This window comes from Acromyrmex echinatior, chromosome 3, assembly GCF_024713525.1.
Source record: "Acromyrmex echinatior isolate Ae372 chromosome 3, ASM2471352v2, whole genome shotgun sequence".
Classification (NCBI taxonomy): Eukaryota; Metazoa; Arthropoda; class Insecta; order Hymenoptera; family Formicidae; genus Acromyrmex; species Acromyrmex echinatior.
The window spans coordinates 12,932,698-12,948,964 of NC_141854.1; the positions used below are offsets into that span (position 1 = coordinate 12,932,698).

At 38.1% G+C, this 16,267-nt stretch overlaps 1 protein-coding gene across 2 annotated transcripts in view; it reads right to left on the bottom strand.

Annotated features, from left to right (window-relative positions):
* PlexA (plexin A) overlaps positions 1-15,041 on the bottom strand; it is a 271,478-nt gene extending 256,437 nt beyond the window's left edge. The window contains exons 1-2 of one of the 2 annotated variants that reach the window (XM_087404676.1): positions 14,817-15,041; positions 10,673-11,488 (exon numbers count right to left, since the gene is read on the bottom strand). The gene's annotated coding sequence lies outside the window, so the exon portion shown is untranslated. Of the gene's footprint in view, positions 1-10,672; positions 11,489-14,531 lie in introns of both variants that reach the window. The other variant, XM_011062885.2, reaches the window with a different exon arrangement.
* Positions 15,042-16,267: the final 1,226 nt, after the last annotated feature.

Here is a 16,267-nt window from a genome sequence, read left to right on the forward strand (position 1 = left end):
AGTTCATATTATATAACTTAAAACGCGTAAATATTTCAAAGATATACTTATCAAAATAAATATCACATAACTAAGTACAGCTCAAACCCATTAAGTCCATTTTATAAAGTCGTAAAATTGTGAAATATAGGACAAACGATATAAATATAAATAAAATAAAACAAGACCGGTAGAATCAAAGGTATACAAACGTATGTGCAATATGCGAAATACTAAGAGATCTATTTAAACGAAGAGAGATGATTGTATGTAAGAAGAGCGGTGAAAGACACGAGAAGATGGTAAAGTTTGGAAGGCCCGAGGCGAGCTGGAAGACGAGAGAAGAGAATTCTCTCCTGCGGAAGGGTATGGGAGAAACAGGATAGTAGTGGAGGCAGAGGTACGAGAAAAGAAAGAAAAAAGAAGAAGGCAACAAGAGAAGTTCTTCACGAGAAGGCTACGGATGGACGGAGTCTTCCAGGAGAAAGAACAAGAGGAAGACAAGAGACAAAGAAACGAACATTGACAATGAGAAAACGAGTATGGCGAAAAAGGAGGCAGAGAGAGGGGAGGTCCGGAAGGAGGAGATAGAGAAAGAAGTAGTATAGTGGGCGTTCGTATACGAATATCGAGAGACAGCCATCCGAGAGAAGATATAAGGACACGCCGCTCGGGGCCGAACTCCGAGATATTCGACGAATTCGCTCGCGAAATCACAATGAAAGCCTCTTCTCGTCCTGCTGTACGCGAAGAGCCCGTCGGCGTCGGCGGACGTCGCCGGTCGCTCCTCCGGGAGAGCAAGCCGAACGACGTCCTTTAAACTCCGCCGCTGTGACGCGCGGCAACTCCTCCGGAACACGCCAATATTGACTTCCGCTGTATTACGCTGGGGATAATCGGAATTCGAATACGGCGTACATTTTCCGACGGCACCAAAAGCGCTTGGAATTTGGTGTCATTGAATTTCATGTCGTGCACGTAGTCCAATGAATAAAATTTATTTGTCGCGAATGTAACTTATATTATCTGTCGGTATATATCTATATATGTATATATGTACATATGTTTAAATTACGTATACACTTCTTATATTTACAGACTACTTGAGTGTAACATGGAGTTGATTTTATTTTAGAAATAACGATATCGCAAGAGATTAATGATAGCTTTTTTTAAATTTTGAGTGTTGTAGAATATCAAGTGAAACACGATATTTTTAAAGAGACCAATATACAAAGCACATATCAAGCACTCTAACATTATATTTTGCTTGTTACGATTATAACTTTAATTTTTATTTTTAACTACAGAAATATCTAGAAGAAAATAACAATAACCAATATGACCTATCTAAACTAACGATTTTTGCCGAGTTCAAATTGAAAACTGATAATCATTAAAATAAGAAACATTTTCGAACATTAATTGACAATATAAGACGTTCTCAATGATTATATGGATGTAATGAAGATTTAACTATCCAACTAACTACACTGCAAATTCAAGTGTGTAATAAATACTTATATATATATATGTCAATATGTGTGCGTGATTTACACTCTAAAAAATATCGGTGTGCTCATAGCGTAACACAATGAGAATTATGTAGACACTAGTGTTAAATTCACACACTATACTATACAAATAAATCAATTTTTGTATACAGTATAGTGTCATTTTTACACGGAAAACTAAATCACATAATATGGAGGCATTTATTACACATTTCAATTTGTACTTGTGTGTGCAGCTGGCATATTATTTCGTGGAAATAATATTGCACTGTTGTCAGTAAGAACAGCAAGTAGACTACACCAGATTACACTGAGTACTGTTATCTTACTTGAAAATTTATTTGAAATATTAACCGGATATGAACAAACCGAGAGAAACAACCGCGACTTGCATCAACCTGAGTCCGTCAAAGATGTTTCCGAGTATCATGGTGTTATCGAATACGTGACCCTTTCGTCTGACACAAGATAACTCCCGTAGCGGATGATAACGCGTACACATCAGCAAGCTGATCCAGCCACATAAGAGCTACGTGAACGCAATGCGCGATTAAGATGGCACACATCGTTTGATCATTACGTGTCGACCTAAGGAAAACTCTGAATCCTGGCGCATAGCAGCCTTCGAATTTGGGATTTATTCCAGACACGAACGAGTCATATATCGAAGAACGATTCGAAACGTTTCGGCCGAGAGTGAAGTCCACTGGACTGGCGATTTTTCCATCTACCTACTGGCAAATCGAAAATTCATACTTGAAGGGTGTGAGCGATTCGAGCGATGCGGATCTTACTTATGCAAAAGGAAACGATCGCCAAAATTGTAACATTGAAAAGTTTCAATTGTTATAGAATATTTGGCAAAGAGTCGAAAGAGATAAAATATTGAAGAATACTAGTAAACTTTCTAAAAAAAAAAAAAAAATTATGGACAAGTGTCCGCTTTGAAAACGAGGAAAGAGAAAAATGAGCAACGAAAGACCGGATGAGGATGATATGAGCATTCGAGCTGAATAACGAGAAAGAGAGAAAAAAGAAGTGAACGATGAAAAAGATGAGTGGAAACAGGATAAGGCCGCATGATATTCGGGCAATTTTTATTGGAATTCGGGAGCTACGTAGCGCATATTATAAGTCTTGCTGGAATTTAACAATGGCCAACATATAAAAACTTTTTTAATACATTTTATTAATGTTTATTAATGTTTAACACACACACACACACACACACACACACACATATTAATATATTAACACATTTTAACGTTTTAAATAATCCCTTAATTATACTGCGCATCAATAACCAATAAATCGATGCAATTAATAATATTTTGACGTCTATTTCGGTATTTCAATGCGTGATTTAAATTTCTTCTTTTATTATTATATATAAGAAATATTATTATATAAAATATGTATATTATGTGAGACTTTAATTGAGAAATAGTATAAATTCATATATATTCGTATACAAAAAGACGGTTTTGTTGAAACATCTAAAAATTGAAGTACATGCAGATCTAAAAATAATTGATTAAACTATCAAAACAATTATGTAAGACGCTCAGGCTGGTTAGAATGTCAAAACTTTTTGCAGCACTGCTCTTCATGCTTGAGTTTCTTACATTATCTTGACAGTTCAGCAAAAATTATTTTCTGTATCTCTCTAAATCTTGAGATACTTCAGTAATACTTCATTGTTTTTTCTGTGGATTATATATGTAACTTAATGTAAAAATAACACTCATTGCTAATGTAATGAAACTGCAAATTAGTTATTTTAGATTAAATTCTTAGATTTCCTATTTTTCAAAGGATATATTATAGATACCAATTTGATATTAATACAGCCGTTACTCTATTTCAAGTGTAATATAAAATTTAATGGTTGAGAATAAAATCTTTTCTCTATTCACATTTTTCCCTATTCATTATTAACATTGGAATAGTCTTTCCTAAAATGGTCGACTCAATTGAATCAGTATTCGTAGACTTCCCTCGTATGCGCAATTCACGTATGCATCTTTCCGCTGTTCGCGGATGAAACGAGCTGTATGACGAGCACCGTAATGATGCAACCGGGTACGGCGCCCTTATGGCAAACGTGGCGCACGAGGAGGAACGAGCGAGGCATGCCTCGTGCACGACGCGCCTCTTCGAGTACAGTCTAAGTATATATAGGGTGTCCTAAGTATTCAACATCCTTCCTCCTGATTCCACATTCTTTAACGATTCCTCTCTCTCGGTTTCTCTCTCTATTCGCGAATTATTCTTCGTCACGATTTATATACGTTGTAATCATTGAACATTTCGGAGATAAAACAATCGATCTTATTCTATATAATTTCAAACCAAAAAAAAAAACAGAAAATTGCCCTCGATCCTTTATCTATTATAAAACACTGACTGTCCGATATCGATTGTTCTCGTTGAAATAACTTGATTAGCCGAGACTATAATTTCTTAGATATTTATAATGTTCAATTTATCAAAAAAATAATCAAAAGTAATTTTTTACTATTCAACAGTGTTTTTGAAAAAATTTTTGAAAATTTTTGAAAAAAATTGTTCAAAACGGAATTACTCGGAATTACTAACACGTATACACAAAAATCATTTAATCGTGTGAAACATATTACCGTTAATACTTTAATAATGTATTATTCTATTTCTATCGAGTTATTACCTAATATCCAATTAATATCATATTACAGAATTAATGTATATACGATTTAATTAGTGATTTATTTCACATTTTTCTAACTTCATAATTATTCGCGCCATAAGTAGCATGCTTTTATACTCGTACATACCTAATTACATTCTCGAATCTCAGAAAAAAAGTATTGAAAGCGACTGGTCAGTGCCCATTTTAAATTCAAGAAACCTCGCTATACTCTTAAGAGGAGAAACGAGTCGGGACACCCTGTATGCACGTGTAGACGTGTATACACGTCGAGTCCTAGATTCTTGCTTTCGTATCCGTGAGAGAGGAGAGAAGGAACAAACTCGTGGCTCGCCAGTCCCACGGGCCTCGGTGTCCTCAGTTATCTCGGCTGGGCGGCGTGATGGGAGGAGGGAGGTAAGACGCGGGGCCTTACCTCCGCGATCCTCTTCTCGGTCCCCTTTCTCTCTCGTGGCCAGTCCCGCCAGTCCTTTCGAATCCATCCGCCTGCCTGTTCGCCTCATCTCTGTCTTTTTCCACAGGACGCCAACGCCGCCCGAGATCGTTTTTTCTTCTCTCTTTCTCTTCATCTCTCTCTCTCTCTCTCTCTCTCTCTCTCTCCTCCCCCCATTGCTATTTCTTACATTTAATTCCGCCTTGTCTGGTAGTGATCTCTACCTCTTCGTCACGACCGCGAGAACTCACCTCTGGACTTTCGTAAAATATGTATCCGCGTCTCGTTGATAATGAGAGGAGAACTCGCGAACGAGGAGGCCTGAGCTCTCGACTTCGATCTCGCGACTTCTTCGCGGAGCGGAGTGATTTCCTCGTTGCCCCCCTTGATTTACGTTTGCCAATGATTTATGCCGGCGCCGTGTCGATTAATAAGCGTAGCGTGCATGTAACGTTTGAAGCCCAGCAGTGGCAAACATTAGCAAACGCTGTAGTGGCGTAGGAGTATCGCGCACTGCACAGGAATTCCAAGGAACGATCATTCTCCAACGTCGCTCAGATTTCATACACGAGCTTCTCTTCTTGACAGAAAAAAAACACTTTTACGCAACTTTCGGCGTGATTTGTCTGAGCATTATTTTACGTCTCGAGTGTAATTTACGAAGATGAACATCGTTATATTGTTATCCAATATCTACATATGTTTTCTACATATGTTTGTCTCTTAAATTTTGAAACTAAAAGTATCCTTGATCTGCAATTATTGCATAATCGAAATTTTTAGTAAACAATTCTCTAGTCATAAGAATAAAATAATTATCCATAAGAATAAAGACGTAGAAATTTATTATAAAAGGAATGATGACTAATATAATTCTTAATCTCCACATAGTATCAAATATTTATTAAATATTTAAGTCTTTAAAATTATTATACGAATTTCTACTCTTTGTATTAAAGTGTATTAGCTCTGTCTGTAGCCTCTTAGTTCTTGATCTTTAAACGTATATATGTGCGTCTTTACCTGTGAAAGAGACAAACAAACTCGGGTGCCAATGCGTTCTAAAAACAATTCGCATATCGACCCCTCTGAACAAATACACGACGTAATCCAGCGAACCTTTTGCGCCTGTTATTTCAGGTACCCCTCTTCCCAACTCCGAATGATCTTGCCCACGTTTTTTCTTTACACGATCGGATTATACTAGGTTGTATTTCAAAGAGGGTCCGCTTAGCGTGTGGTCGAAACAGGCGTATTTGCCAAATTCAATGGCACGAAAAAAAAAGAGGGAGCAAAGCCTCCCTTTTTCTAAATTTTTGCAATTAAATAAAGTACCTATTAACATATCCAAACATCTAGAATACTCCAACTTATTTTTATTTTTCTTATTAAATCAGATTCTTTTTTTGGATCCCTTTTCTTCAACTACCTATTGCACTATTATTTACAAAAGAATATAGGTGTTTAATGTGTAGATGTCTGTGAGCGTTTACAGACGAACACGAATATGTTTGCTAAAGTCAAATATCTGTGTGGATTATCCCTGAGGGATAGCATATTTCTAAGCAAAAGTGAACGATTGTTTGATTTCAGAACTGTATTTTTTTAGGAACAAGAAAAAGAAGATTATAAATGAATAAACTATGAATGAACTTTTCCTGAGAAGAAGATTTAAAAATATATTTAAAAATTTGTTTGTAAGAAATATTTTTATTTCACTGAAATCAATTTTTATTTAAATACGACAAAATAAAATTTTATTTCTAGCAAATAAGTCATTTATTTTTTTATTTTTTTATAATTAATGAGATATATTTCACAGAAATGTATATTTTGTCATCACAAATTTTTTCATATAATTAATAAATATCGGAGAAAACATCATGAGTAACATTTGTTTCGCAGTATTTCGAACATTTTTCTCTCAGTGTATACATCTCTCAGTAGAATGTAGATAATAAAGAATAACGTAATAAAAATTGAATAAATGAATGAAAGCAAAATTAATATACGACTGATAATAGATAAAAATTAAAAATCGTATTATTATTCTAAAGTAATCATGTTAAGATAGGGAAGACGATCGGGGAGTCATTATCCGCACCTCTGATAACAACATTGCAAGATCGCTTCTTTTCGAGTCGGGGACCGGAAAAGGTACGGAGAAAAAGAACGAACGGACGACCTCGTTTCTCTTTGCCATCCTTCCTCATCATATACCGGAATGAAATTGCCCGCGGAAGGCCGGCGGAAGGCCGACCCGTAGACTTTCTGAGGTTAACCGTGCCGCCTGTTAATGGTCAGAGCCACGAAAGCCGGCCGTATTTTAAAGTCGCCAGTAGTCGGCAACGAACTCTTTTGCGGCGTCGATTAACTCCAGCGAAAGCGCCGAAACGAAGACACGGGAACAAGAGAAAAAAGGAAGCAGTTCCGTTTTTACACGTTTTTTAAGAGATCCAGAAGGCTGGATAATTGAGGGATCTCTCCACATTCACATGAATTTATTGTGCTACCGTGAAATAACTTCAAACAAGAATACAGAACTTTATAAATATGTAATCACAGTATTTATGAGAAAACGATATGAATCTGTACAGAAAATCTATACACAAGAGTTGCTATCGATCTATCGAGTTTTCATTTCATTTCACTCATCATTTTTCAACTAGTTTAAAATTGATTTTCTTTCTTCTTTCAAGCTTCTTTTAATTCAGGAAACTGCGTCCTCGTAAATAAACTTAAATAGACTTTGAAAATTCCTACGGGCGAGCTCCATCACCAAAAGAAACTAGATAAATAAATTTGGATCGGAACCTCGCTTCATGTGGAAAGTTGTAAATCCAATAACGTCATTTTTTGTAAAAATAATAATTCGATAATAATTACCGATATCTAAAGAATATCAAAGAGTGGGCACTTTTTATATACCTATCCTGCATATATAATCTGTAAAAACGATCAATTTTCGAAGATTCTAATTCTATATCCATTTGCTCTCAGCCTGTGGATTCCTGCGGCGCAAGAGGAAGTTCATTGAAGAACGCGGCGATAAAAATACGTCGATAATACGATATTTCATCATTACAGACGTGGACGAGTCGAACGAAGTCGCGGACCTCCCGCATCGAAAGCGCCGAATGATCTCTCGAGAGCGGCTCCCGGTTATTGAATGTCGAACGCGAAGGAGCGAACGATCGATCGCGTGACGAGGCGAAAAAGAATCGAGCGCGCGCGCTCGCGCTATCTAGATGAAGTTCATTAGAACGCTCTGAAGCCGAACACGTTAAAGTCGTTTGCGTTACCAGCGCTAGTCCCTCCATCAAGCGTGAGCAAAGCCCGGGAAAAGGTCTGCTCCAGTTACGAAAAAAAAATGGATTAATTATCATGGAGTCAAGTACCGTTTAGTACTAACGCTGCATGATCATTATCACGGTTACAGCAAGCTCCATAAAGTAACAATCATTAAATTAGCTTTTGTTTTCCATTAACAATTTTGCACACTTTATATATTCATATACTTATATATTTCGTATATTATTTATATAATTCATTAAAAAAAAATGACATTCATCATTTTTAAAAACAGACATTATACTGTTAAGTATTATTACGTATTTATTGTATACTTTTAACATTGCAAACTGATAAAAATAAGACAGATAAAAAAACTTTCTATTTTACATCACATTATAATATTCGTAATCTTTTTTCGTTAATAGTTAATTCTATTAATTCTATTAAATATCAGTTAATTTTATTGGCACATTGTTGCCATCCATGTGTATTATTATTAATGTTATTAAAATGAATACTGTCATTGTTATGTTCCACTAATCATATCATTTTTCGTTATTAGCAATATATGCATTAAAATCGCCAAACTTTGGCATATTTGTGCAAAATGAATTGTACGCGTATCGCACTTTAGAATGCGATTAATGTTATGTTTACACTGTTATTACGTAATATAAATCTGTAAATACTCGACTGATATACGATATGTAACGAACTGGATACAAGTGAATTACAATAAATCACTCACCAGGTCGTCTCATTAAACATAATATCATTATCGAGGCGCTGAATTACGCAGGAAAATAATGCGCAAAAGTAGATGCTGTGCATCGTGAGTAACGTTATACTTTTCGTAAATCATATACTTACGCGGTCAGTCCTGCCCGATGGGCAGTACTGACGTCACCGCTTACGGTACAAACGCGTAACATTATGTGTTAAATCATACAGCGGATTACATGTCGAGATGACATGCAAGGTGACCTATGTTTCAATAAAATCACGAGATAACAGGATATGCCTGTTCATTTTTTAATACGTCGACCTGTTCTATTATAAAACTTTGATCAATCGAAGCAGGAAATATTATCGAAAAATTTATATCATCTCTCATCATGCACATCTTATATGAAAATTGATACAAATATCTTCTTCTTCAATATATACCTCTTTATAATTTAAGAACAGGAGTAAATATCATTACACTTGAGATAACTCAAGAGATAAATTGCTTGCCGGAATTAACTGATGTCACTTGAATGAATGACGTATTAGCCAATTAATATGATAATCTCTGTATGTACTTTAATCTCTTTCTCAAAAGCTTATCTGATAATTCTTCGTAACACATAAATTATAAGAAAACTTGTACTATATAAAAAATAATAATAAAAACAAACACCATTAAAAATATTTAACTTTGAAATTATATCTAACGTTTTAATAATACATCATGTGTAATTATAAACAAAGTAAAAGTTGATACGCGTAAAAATTATTGTTTAATCAGACATTATGTGAATATACGTGAAATAATTCATGATTTTTTTCGTGCATTTCGAGACACACATTGCCAGGAATATCATTTGCTAAATATGATTCATGACAAGAAATAAGTACAAGAGTATATCTCACTCTGAGCACGAAAGGGTTAACCCTGAAGACTATAAAACACTTTACTTGCGTGAAGACAGGAAAAGGAATCTGACACAGTTTACATATATTACAATGATGAATTCATATTTATCGTGCTAGTAAAATGCTTGATAGTGAAGATCAAAAATTTCAAATGAAACTGTATTCTCACTTTATAAGCAGATATTTTATAAACGGATAATCTTTTGTAAAAATTATATAAATAAAAATATTATTCCATATGTCTTTGATTTTTGTATTGTACAATACGTTCAGTATCAGGGCGAAATTCGAAAATAAATTTAAGAAAACAAATTTAATTTTCCAAAGCTAGCAACATTTTATCAAATTATATTGTTTCGAGAGAATCGATACCTACATTCAAACACAGAAGTATTTAGATAATTAAGGACTTAGAATTGTTCTTAAATTTCTACTCGTATTACTCGTGATAATCAACAATTATCACGAGAAACAGAATTTGTTAGTAATAAACAAATCATTGCTAATTTTATAATTGTAGAATATAATAATGATTTCATCATTAAAAAATTGTTGAATTCCTTTAACTTAACTTAATTTTTAAACTCAATTAAAGAGCTTGCGACAATGGATTAATTCACGTATGATAAATATGGAGTAAATAAACTCCAAAGCTAAAATGATTGGAAAAAATACTAATATCATGTGTTCGGCTACATTGTGAGGTTAAGTCATAACGTAAATATAACATTAACTTTGATTGAATATGTGATATCAATATTTTTCCCCATTATTTTAATTTTGAAGTTCATTTACTCCATTTTTACAAAATTGGAACTTACTATTCTCAGCGAATCCTTGACTTAATTATTAAGACAATTGAATTGAATTAAAATGATGTACCGATTTTTTAATAAAATTAAGTTATTATTTTCTATAACAATTATGAAATTAAACAATTATCTATTATTAACAAATACATTGATGTAGTACTCCAAAACAATGAAAAATATTATTCGTAACTGTCAGTTCTCACCGTCAGCTGATTGTGAGTACTTACACAGCTATAAACTCGGAACAAAGTAGATAGTTCTTAAATCGTTAGACGAAGAAAGAGAGAGAAGCGTAAGAAACATCTTGAAAACTTACCTAGATCACACCGCAAAATCGGCGAGCGATCCTCTCCTCGGCACCGCGGCGAGCCTTCAAGAGCCGGTGCCGATTATATAGGCGCAGGAGTGGGGGGAGGGGAGGGGGGACAAAGTCAGCTCTGCACGCGCCCCCCCGACGTCACTCGGCTCGGGATCCCCTGTTCTCGACACGTTCCTCGTGTTCCGAGCAGCGAATACACACTCACATACGGCCGGCGGGCTCGCTATTATATCGTTATTCCGGGTCGTCTCGTGACTCCGATCGCGCCGCACACTCGCGACCGTCGGTTCCGGCGCGTCGTTCCTCTCTGCCTCTCCTTTTCTCTTCCTCTTTGTCTTCCCCTCGTAAACGCACTATATACGTAGCGGAGCACTTGATCACCACGAGGAACCCGGCGGTGCCGCGGGGCCCAACATCACAACTCGGCGATTCTCGCTGCTCTTTTTCTTCAAACAATCCTGTCGTTCTCACCGACGACGGCGGTCCGACACGCACGCGCGTATGCGTGTACACCTGAGAGTGCGTTTTCACTCTATCAGTTCGCCCATCTCACTCGCACTCACGAAACAGTCCTAAGCCGCGCAGAATCATCGCGCGCGAGCGAGCGAGCGAGCGAGCGCCCGTTTGATTCCTCTCGACTGCTCGGCTCTCGGCGCCGCGTACACACGCGTTCCGCTCTCGTCCCTTTTACATACGCCGTAGGGGGCGAGTTTCCTCGATGAACGGGGACAGGCGATCGCTGATTTCCGGGTAATCCGCGGCCAGGTGCGTGGCGGAGGCAACGCACGGGAACAGATGTCGCCGCTTCGGCATCTAGAAAAGCATTCGAGAACGCGATCGATCAGACCGCGTCCGTCGTCTTTCGGCGCGAATCGCGAATCGCGAAACAGCATCACTCGCTTGCTGGCTGACCGGCCGGCCGACCGGCCGGCTGGCCGACATGCGTGCGTGTCGCCGGTCGCGAAATCGCGGGGAGCCAGTATGGCGCCGGGCTTCTTTCGTATTCTTCCTGTCTCTCTCTCTCTCTCTCACTCTCTCTCTTTCTCTCTCACGCACACTTCTTTCTCCCTCCGACACTAGTTTTCTCCTCTTTCTTTCGCCCCGACTGACTCACTCGTCGTTCGTTCATCGCATTCGCTCTTTCTCGTCCGTTGATTCACCTTGTCTCCTTTCTACCATTTGTTCGCTCACTTTCTTCCCTCTCTCTCTCTCTCTTTCTCTCTATCTATCTCTGTTGTCCGTCACTCACGCATCCATCGTGCATGTCTGAACACCGTTCTTTCCATCTACTCTTTTTACTCTCTTTGTATCCTTTTAACCTCTTCCTTCTTTGACGTCTGATACCACGAATTCGAGTCGACAAGACGCGTCCATTTGAAAGCTGCATGTTTTCGCGAACTAACGAGAGAAATCGAACCGCCCGTTTTCAACTCTCCGGTTACCGATACCGTTTCTAAAATTTGTCAATATCGTTAATATTCGTTATTATTTGTCGCGAGCAATGTACCGAAAAATCACATCGTAACCGTAACGCTCGAGTCGAATCGCGAACCGAATGAAGTTAGCGGTAGGTGGGACGCGTAAACGTCTTTCGATACTCCGCGATTCGCGAGAAGCGCGCGAATAGTACGTCGCGTTCGAAAGATTTACGGCTCGTCGTAGAGACTTTAGAAATCGGCCGCACTAATGATCAGCGATTACTCGAATTACTAGTGCACAAATTTTGAGATACACTCACTATCGCCGCGTGCTGCACGCAACGGCCTAGAAACCCGCGTTTGCCAAGCATGCAACATCGTTCTAGACTAGTATAGATCGAAAATGTTTCTCGATGAAACATTAAGAATTAATATCTCGTCTTGTGTTAAAAAGGTTCTATCAAGAGGAATGTATTTATTAAATAGACACGAAAGACAGGATCAGGTTTTTTCTCTCACAAAATTAATCCTCAACTACAGCTGTGAAAACGATACCTAAGTTCTAAAGCGTCCCGTTTAAAGTATAAAAAAGTGCAAGTAAATCTTCGCCTTACGTTGATTAATAGAGAAATATTTGAAGTTACTTCATCTACGATTTATATACTTTATAGAATGGCTTTTATAGTCTATTTTTATTTTAAGACCATCTTAAGTAGTGTCTCAAGATATATTCAGGTCTCTGATTGATTCATAACATCTTAAGATTGTACTTCAGACAGTCTTAAATGTAATGGGCTTTCTACAATAAGCTGTTAGTCATCACTCATATCAGATTAGTGATAAGGCAGAATTACAGTCATAAATCTTAGGAAACACATTACTTACATCCAGAATAAATAACATTAGATCATTACGTCACAATATTTCAGCCGCTAATTAGAAGGGTGGTAATTCTCAGGACAAATAATACATTATGTGATTAGTCAGTCATAACGTAATCTAAGTTTTAAATCGTAAGCAATGAAATTTCGTCATCTCCTTGTAGTTACTGATTACTGACTTATTGTCTCATGACACTGCTGACCCACTTACAACTTGCTTCTGGTTTCTGATCTATAACGGCTTATGGTAGAAAGCCCATAAGAATCGCCCATAAGATTATAAATATCGCCCGTAGTATCAATCGCACAGATTGTATAACGTCGTCCAAATTTTCACTTCGAATAATCCATTGCTGTAATCGAGAAAAAGTACAACGATTCAATCCAAGAAGAATCGCGATGGACACGTGATGATAAAGACTGAAGAAGTTTTTATTTCAATTCTTATTTCAAGATCATTTTAAAGAATGCAAGATGCTAATAAGTACTTTTCACTTGATGATACAAGTCGACATAAACGTCATTCAGTCTTTATTATCTCATTAAATGGAGAAAGATGGAACGAGGCTTGCGTTGACTTGTGTCGTGCCACTAAATCGGAAACACCCAATATTTATGAATGACTTATGATATATCCTAAGACTAATTCTACAATGTGCTTTTTATTTTCTGTTTCTTGCTGTTTATCTCTTGTTTTATTGATCAAAAAGGTAAGAGACAAACGGAGACAAACAGCAGGAAACAGGAAACAAAAAGCACATTATAAAATTAGCCTAAGGCTATACTTAAGATTCTTAAATATATAAGAATCGACTACAAACCGAATGTACGTCCGCGCGATTTAGTGGTGCGTCGCGCTTCCTTGCGAGTTTCGGACTTTAACGCGTGTTCCCTTATGGAGGGGAAGGAGGGAGGGAGAACAGGAGGAGAGGGGAAAGGTCGCAAGCACTCGCGAGTGCTGAAAGTACGGCGAGGGCGACACGGACCAGGCGAGACGTATCCATTGCGGCGCGTCATCGACACGCATCAGGCACCAGCCGGGGCCTCGACGTGCGTATCTGATACAGCCGTTCCTCGGCGCTAAAATGGCGATCGAAGTGACAGCTCTCGCTGCCTCTCCTCCTACACCTCCTACACTACTTCTTCCTCCTCCTCTTCCTCCTCCTTCTCCTCCTCCTCTGCCACCTCGTCGCCGGTGAGGCTCGGCTCGACGAGACCGACGAGACTTTGCGCGCCGCACGACCGGTAGGCGCGTCCTCTTCTTTTCCCTTCGGATAACAACCGGGACGGAATACTTCTTTATCACTTCTAAGAACGCTTCATTCTCCTTTTCTCTCGATTCGCAATCATACATTACGTTCTCTCCATCTCTCCCATTCACACATATTCTCTCTCTCTCTCTCTCTCTCTTCATTTCTTTCGTTCGCTCATTCGCTCACGTTAACTTTCTCGCTCTTTCTGCCTTTTTCGTTCTCCATTCATTTCGCTCTCTCGACATGCGGCGCGAGAGAGACGAGGGAGGCTGTTTACTCCTTTTCTTCGGGGCTGGGCTTTTACCGAGCGCGCGACGGCGACGCACCGCCTTCGACGGCAGCAGCACGACGGTAACGAAGAACACGAAGATGGCAACAACAGCGACCGCGACTACGACTACGATGACGATGATGACGACGGCGGCGGCAGCGGTATTCGATGGCGGTTCTCTCTCTCTCTCTCTCTCTCTTTCTCTTTCTCTTTCGGAGGAATCTCTCTCTCTCTCTCTCTTTCTCCTCGGTCCCGGACGACGCCTAACACCACCACCTCCACCACTACCACCACCACCACCACCACGATGCCACCTACTCGATAGCAGTGCTTGCCCGGACTCACGGGACTCGACTGGGCTTCGCCAGGCCGCGATACGCCCCTCACCCCCGCCGCTTCCTCGTCGCACTTGCGCCGACCGGCTATCACTCCTGCCTACCTACCCCCGTCTCGCCCTATTCCCAGGTACTAGCCATCCAACGTATCTCGATCCACCCCCAGCGCAGTTGTACTAACCGTGCGACAAGCCATGAACCCCCGCGGAGCTCCCACGCCCGCGGGACGGCCAATCGCGCGACTTGCCGGTGCCAGGGACGTATCATGCGAAGAGGCCAAAAGGGTTGCACACGATGTGTATCCTCACAGCCAAGGCCAGCGTCACGAGGGGAGGAAGAAAGTTGGTATAAATTACAGAGATCGAGCGATCCGGGAGATAATCCAGGGCGCATATTGTATACGTTTTTGTTTTTCTTCTTAGTACCATTAATCGTCGACCGTGCCTTACATTATAAAAAGAATACGAAATTTGTAACATTTTATGTATACACGTTGTTTAAAAAGTATTCTTTAAAATTTTACATTTTGTTGATACAAAATATTGAATGTATATAGTGCGATATCAATGTGAGTGTTAAATATGTATATACAATATAATATAGAAAATGTGAATTTTCCTTTTCTTTGTCATTTCTTCTTGATTATATTTTTTCGAATATACGATATGTTATTTTCCATGCACACACATTTAATTAGTGCCAGGTAAAAAATTTTATACAAGAACATATAAATATGTATAATTATAAATATATGTTCATATTTCCTACTTTCTTTTATAAAATTCATTCTGTTTCATATGAGAAACATAATATTAATGTTAAAAAAACGAAAAATAATTAAAAGGATAATTTTTGCATTGTTTCTTTTATAAAAATCAAGTTTAAAGAAATGAGGAAAAAAATTGTTCATATAATATTGTATCTAAATAAATATAATAAAGCTCGTGATTTCCAACTATATTTTAATAACGAGAAACTATACTTTAATAACGAAAAAAAATTAAAATTCTTTTGATATAATTTATGACAATCATTTAGATCTATATATAATATATGTATAATTGAAAGCTCTAAAAAATTACAAAACAAATTTTTACAGAAAAAAGATCTCAAATTATAACAGATAAGGTCATTAAATATTAGAGAAAAAATAAAACATTAGTAAGAAAATTAGTTACATTTTAGGTCATGTAGTCCCAAACAAACCAGCATCAGGATTAAACATTGGTGCGGTATTGGCGAGACACTCGATATAAACCTCGCGATAAATGACTGCACGCGCGAGACGACACGCGTTAAGTCGCAATGACAAGAACGTGAATGAAGCGGGAGGAGAGATAGGACGCGTATGCAAATGCACGTATTGCTCAATGTTCGACCTCTTACGCGAATAAGATACGTAAAGGAAAGAAAGATGGGAAACAGAAGGAAGGG